Source organism: Arachis ipaensis, chromosome B1 (assembly GCF_059453495.1).
Source record: "Arachis ipaensis isolate K30076 ecotype BB chromosome B1, ASM5945349v1, whole genome shotgun sequence".
Taxonomy (NCBI): Eukaryota; Viridiplantae; Streptophyta; class Magnoliopsida; order Fabales; family Fabaceae; genus Arachis; species Arachis ipaensis.
The window spans coordinates 14744150-14750985 of NC_142436.1; the positions used below are offsets into that span (position 1 = coordinate 14744150).

A 6836-nucleotide genomic window follows, 5' to 3' on the forward strand; every position below is an offset into this window, starting at 1 on the left:
CACTTTGAGTGCAGGGAGGTCAGAATCCAATAGCATCAGCAGTCCTTCTTCAACCTCTGAATCTGATTTTTGCTCAAGTCCCTCAATTTCAGCCAGAAAATACATGAAATCACAGAAAAACACACAAACTCATAGTAAAGTCTAGAAATGTGAATTTAACATAAAAACTAATGAAAACATCCCTAAAAGTAACTAGATTCTACTAAAAACATACTAAAAACAATATCAAAAAGCGTATAAATTATCCGCTCATCACAACACCAAACTTAAATTGTTGCTTGTCCCCAAGCAACTGAAAATCAAATAGGATAAAAAGAAGAGAATATAATATAAATTCCAAACTATCAATGAAACATAGCTCCAATCAGATGAGCGGGACTTGTAGCTTTTTGCCTCTTGAATAGTTTTAGCATCTCACTTTATCCATTGAGGTTCAGAATGATTGGCATCTATAGGAACTTAGAGTTCAGATAGTGTTATTGATTCTCCTAGTTCAGTATGATGATTCTTAAACACAGCTATTTTATGAGTCTTGGCCGTGGCCCTAAGCACTTTGTTTTCCAGTATTACCACCGGATACATAAATGCCACAGACACATAATTGGGTGAACCTTTTTAGATTGTGACTCAGCTTTGCTAAAGTCCCCAATTAGAGGTGTCCAGGGTTCTTAAGCACACTCTTTTTTTTCTTTGGACCTTGACTTTAACCGCTCAGTCTCAAGTTTTCACTTGACACCTACACGCCACAAGCACATGGTTAGGGACAGCTTGGTTTAGCCGCTTAGGCCAGGATTTTATTCCTTTAGGCCCTCCTATCCACTGATGCTCAAAGCCTTAGGATCCTTTTTATTTACCCTTGCCTTTTGGTTTTAAGGGTTATTGGCTTTTTGCTCTTGCCTCTTGGTTTTAAGAGCTTTTGGCTTTTTCTACTTGCTTTTTTTATTTTTCTATCTATTTTTTTTTCTGCAAGCTTTGTTCTTTGCTGCTTTTTCTTGCTTCATGATTTTCAGATTATCAAATAACATGTCTCCTTGTCATCATTCTTTCAAGAGCCAACATATTTAACATTCATGAACAACAACTTCAAAAGACATATGCACTGTTCATGCATTCATTCAGAAAACAAGAAGCACTATCACCACATCAATATAATTAAACTAAATTCAAGGATAAATTCGAAACTCATGTACTTCTTGTTCTTTTGAATTAAAACATTTTTCATTTAAGAGAGGTGATGGATTCATAGGACATTCATAACTTTAAGGCATAGTTACTAAATACTAATGATCATGTAATGAAGGCACAAACATAGATAAGCACTTAACATAGAAAACGAAAAACAGAGAAAGTAAGAACAAGGAATGAGTCCACCTTAGTGATGGTGGTGTTTCCTTCTTGATGAACCAATGATGTCCTTGAGCTCTTTTATGTCTCTTCCTTGTCTTTGTTGCTCCTCCCTCATTGCTTTTTGATCTTCTCTTATTTCATGCAGGATGATGGAGTGCTCTTGATGTTCCACCCTTAGTTGTCCCATGTTGGAACTTAATTCTCCTAGGGAGGTGTTGATTAGCTCCCAATAGTTTTGTGGAGGAAAATGCATTTGAGGCATCTCCGGGATCTCATGGTGATGAGCTTCATGCGCCTCTTGAGCTCCATGAATGGGCTCTCTTGCTTGCTCCATCTTTTTCTTAGTGATGGGCTTCTCTTCCTCAATGTGAATGTCTCCTTCTATGAAAGCTCCAGCTGAGTAACATAGATGACAAATGAGATGAGGAAAAGCTAGCCTTGCCCCAGGAGAGGACTTTTCGGCTATTTTGTAGAGTTCAAGGGAGATGACTTCATGAACTTCTACTTCTTCTCCAATCATGATGCTATGGATCATGATGGCCCGATCCATAGTAACTTCTGATCGGTTGCTAGTGGGGATGATGGAGCGTTGGATGAACTCCAACCATCCTCTAGCCACAGGCTTGAGGTCCAATCTTCTTAGTTGAACCGGCTTGCCTTTGGAGTCAATCTTCCATTGAGCTCCTTCCACACATATGTCCATGAGGACTTGGTCCAACCTTTGATTAAAGTTGACCCTTCTAGTGTAGGGGCGTTCATCTCCTTGCATCATAGGCAAGTTAAACGCCAACCTCACATTTTCTGGACTAAAATCTAAGTATTTCCCCCGAACCATTGTAATGTAATTCTTTGGATCCGGGTTCTTACTTTGATCATGGTTCTTGGTGATCCATGCATTGGCATAGAACTCTTGAACCATTAAGATGCCGACTTGTTGGATGGGATTTGTTAGAACTTCCCAACCTCTTCTTTGAATTTCATGTCGGATCTCCGGATACTCATTTCTTTTGAGTTTGAAAGGGACCTCGGGGATCACCTTCTCCTTGGCCACAACATCATAGAAGTGGTCTTGATGGGCTTTGGAGATGAACATTTCCATCTCCCATGACTCGGAGGTGGAAGCTTTTGTCTTCCCTTTCCCTTTTTTAGAGGATTCTCCGGTCTTAGGTGCCATCAATGGTAATGAAAAAACAAAAAGCTTATGCTTTTACCACACCAAACTTAGAATATTGCTCGCCCTCGAGCAAGAAAAGAAAGAATTAGATGAAGAAGAAGAAGAAAATATGGAGAAGAGGGGGGAGGTGTGTTTCGGCCAAGAAGGGAAAGAGAGGGTTATGTTGTGTGAAAATGAAGAAGAATGGAAGGCTTTATATAGGGAAGGGAGGGGGGTTAAGGTTCGGCCATATGGGTGGGTTTGGGTGGGAAATTGATTTGAATTTTGAAGGTAGGTGGAGTTTATTGGGTAGGTTTATGGGGAAGAGTGTTTATTGGGAATAGAGGATGATTGAGAAGAGAGAAGAGAGTGAGTGGAGGTAGGTGGGGATCCTGTGGGGTCCACAGATCCTGAGATGATCTTGTGGGGTCCACAGATCCTGAGGTGTTCAAGGATTTACAACCTTGCACCAAATTAGGCATGTAAAATGCCCTTGCACACAACTCTGGGCGTTCAGCGCCAGGTTGGTGCCCATTTTGGGCGTTCAACGCCCATTTGTTGCCCATTTCTAGCGTTGAACGCCAGAACCATGCTTGTTCTGGGCGTTCAGCGCCAGCTCTTCTCCAGGGTGCAATTCTGGCGTTCAGCGCCCATATGCTGCCCATTTTGGGCGTTCAGCGCCCAGATACTGCCCATTTTGGGCGTTCAGCGCCAGAACCATGCTCTGTTCTGGCGTTGAACGCCAGACAGGTGCTTCCTCCAGGGTGTGATTTTTCTTCCACTGTTTTTGATTCTGTTTCTAAATTTTTCATTTATTTTGTGACTCCACATTATCATGAACCTAAGAAAACATGAAAAAAAAATAAAATTAGATAAATAAACATTGGGTTGTCTCCCAACAAGCGCTTCTTTAATGTCAATAGCTTGACAGTGGGCTCTCATGGAGCCTCACAGATGTGCAGAGCTTTGTTGAAACCTCCCAACACCAAACTTAGAGTTTGGATATGGGGGTTTGACACCAAACTTAGAGTTTGGTTGTGGCCTCCCAACACCAAACTTATAGTTTGACTGTGGGGGCTTTGTTTGACTCTGCTTTGAGAGAAGTTGTTTATGCTTCCTCTCCATGGATGCAGAGAGAGATCCTTGAGTTGTAAATACAAGGTTGTCCTCATTTATTTGAAGGATCAATTCTCCTCTGTCCACATCAATCACAGCTCTTGCTGTGGCTAGGAAAGGTCTTCCTAGGATGATGGATTCATCCTCTTCCTTTCCAGTATCCAGGACTATGAAATCAGCAGGGATGTAAAGGCCTTCAACCTTTACTAACACGTCCTCTACTTGTCCATAAGCCTATTTTCTTGAATTGTCTGCCATCTCTAATGAGATTTTAGCAGCTTGCACCCCATAGATTCCCAGTTTCTCTATTATAGAGAGGGGCATGAGGTTTATCCCTGAACCAAGGTCACACAGAGCCTTAAAGATCATGGTGCCTATGGTACAAGGTATTATGAACTTTCCAGGATCCTGTCTCTTCTGAGGCAATGTCAGTTGATCCAGATCACTTAGTTCATTGGTGAACAAGGGAGGTTCATCTTCCCAAGTCTCAATACCAAATAATTTGGCATTTAGCTTCATGATTGCACCAAGGAACTTGGCAGCTTGCTCTTCAGTAACATCCTCATTCTCTTCAGAAGAGGAATACTCATCAGAGCTCATGAATGGCATAAGGAGGTTCAATGGAATCTCTATGGTCTCTAGATGATCCTCAGAGTCCTTTGGTTCCTCAGAGGGAAACTCCTTATTGATCACTGGACGTCCCAGGAGGTCTTCTTCCTTGGGATTCACATCCTCTCCTTCCCTTACAGGTTCGGTCATGGTGATCAATTCAATGGCATTGCACTCTCCTTTTGGATTCTCTTCTGTATTGCTTGGGAGAGTACTAAGAGGGATTTCAGTGATCCTTTTACTCAGCTGGCCCACTTGTGCTTCCAAATTTCTAATGGAGGACCTTGTTTCATTCATGAAACTTACAGTGGCCTTGGACAGATCAGAGACTAAGTTTGCCAAATTAGAGGTATTTTGTTCAGAGTTCTTTGTCTGTTGCTGAGTGGATGATGGAAAAGGCTTGCTATTGCTAAACCTGTATCTTCCACCATTATTAAAGCCTTGTTGAGGCTTTTGATCCTTCCATGAGAGATTTGGATGATTTCTCCATGATGAGTTATATGTGTTTCCATAAGGTTCACCCATGTAATTTACCTCTGCTATTGCAGGGTTTTCAGGATCATAAGCTTCTTCTTCAGAAGATGCCTCTTGAGTACTGTTGGATGCGGCTTGCATTCCATTCAGACTTTGAGAAATCATATTGACTTGCTGAGTCAATATTTTATTCTGAGCCAGTATGGCATTCAGAGTATCAATTTCAAGAACTCCCTTCTTCATAGGTGTCCCATTACTCACAGGATTCCTCTCAGAAGTGTACATGAACTGGTTATTAGCAACCATGTCAATGAGTTCTTGAGTTTCTGCAGGCGTTTTCTTTAGGTGAATGGATCCACCTGCAGAAGTATCCAATGACATCTTAGCTAATTCAGACAGACCATCATAGAATATATCCAGGATGGTCCATTCTGAAAGCATGTCAGAAGGACACTTTTTGGTCAGTCCTTTGTATCTCTCCCAAGCTTCATAGAGGGATTCACCTTCTTTCTGTCTGAAGGTTTGAACATCCACTCTAAGTTTGCTCAGCTTTTGAGGAGGAAAGAACTTGGCTAAGAAAGCCTTGACCAGCTTATCCCAAGAGTTCAGGTTATCCTTAGGTTGAGAGTCCAACCATATTCTAGCTCTGTCTCTCACAGCAAAAGGGAAAAGCATGAGCCTGTAGACTTCAGGATCTACTCCATTAGTCTTAACAGTATCACGTATCTGCAAGAATTCAGTTAAGAACTGAAAAGGATCTTCAGATGGAAGTCCATGAAACTTGCAGTTCTGCTGCATCAGAGAAACTAGCTGAGGTTTCAGCTCAAAATTGTTTGCTCCAATGGTAGGTATGGAGATTCTTCTTCCATGTAAATTGGAATTTGGTGCAGTAAAGTCACCAAGCATCCTCCTTGCATTATTATTATTTTCGGCTGCCATCTCCTCTTCCTGTTCGAAAATTTCTGAAAGGTTATCTCTGGATTGTTGTAATTTAGCTTCTCTTAGTTTCCTCTTCAGAGTCCTTTCAGGTTCTGGATCTGCTTCAACAGGAATATTCTTGCCCTTGCTCCTGCTCATATGACAAAGAAGAGGGCACAGAAAAATAATAATAATAATAATAGGGATCCTTTATACCACAGTATAGAAGTTCCTTATTGTTAGTAGAGGAAGAAAAAGAATAGGGGTGAAGAAGAATGAAGAATCCAAACACAAAGGTAAGAATAGGAGCAGTGATGTGAGATGAAGAGAAGTGTTAGTAGATGAATAAATAATTAGAAGGAGATGAGGGAGAAGGATTTTTGAGAATTATTTTTGAAAAAGGGTTAGTGATTTTCGAAAATAGTTTTTGAAAAAGGTTAGTAATTTTTGAAAAATTAAGATAAAAAATTAAAATAATTGGTTAATTAAAAAGAATTTTTGAAAAAGAGGGGGATATTTTCAAAAATTAGAGAGAGAGAGAGTTAGTTAGGTGGTTTTGAAAAAGATAAGAAACAAACAAAAAGTTAGTTAGTTAGTTGAAACAAATTTGAAAACCAATTTTGAAAAGATAAGAAGATAAGAAGTTAGAAAAGATATTTTAAAATCAAATTTTTGAAAAAGGTAAGATAGGAAGATATTTTTGAAAAGATATGATTGAAATTAGTTTTTGAAAAAGATTTGATTTTTAAAATCACAATTAATGACTTGATTCACAAGAAATCACAAAATATGATTCTAGAACTCAAAGTTTGAATCTTTCTTAACAAGTAAGTAACAAACTTGAAATTTTTGAATCAAAACATTAATTGATGATGTTATTTTCGAAAATTATGAGATAAAATTAAGAAAAAGATTTTTGAAAAATATTTTTATCATTTTCGAAAATAACTAAGAAAAATGAAAAAGATTTGATTTTTGAAAAAGATAAGATTTTTAAATTGAAAACTTGATTTGACTCATAAAAACAACTGGATTTTAAAATTTTTTGAAAAAGTCAAATCTAATTTTCGAAATTTTAAGAGAGAAAAAGGGAAAGATATTTTTTTGATTTTTTTTTGAATTTTTATGATGAGAGAGAAAAACACTAAAAATGCTTAATGCATGGAAATTTTAGATCAAAACAATGAATGCATGCAAGAATGCTATGAATGTCAAGATG

The 6836-nt window shown here is 38.8% G+C and overlaps 1 non-coding gene across 1 annotated transcript; it reads left to right on the forward strand.

Annotated features, from left to right (window-relative positions):
- The first annotated feature begins 5134 nt into the window (after positions 1-5134).
- Positions 5135-5242, forward strand: LOC148575790 (small nucleolar RNA R71). The gene has a single exon (XR_015904584.1). It is a non-coding gene; the product is annotated as a small nucleolar RNA R71 (small nucleolar RNA).
- The last annotated feature ends 1594 nt before the right edge of the window (positions 5243-6836 follow it).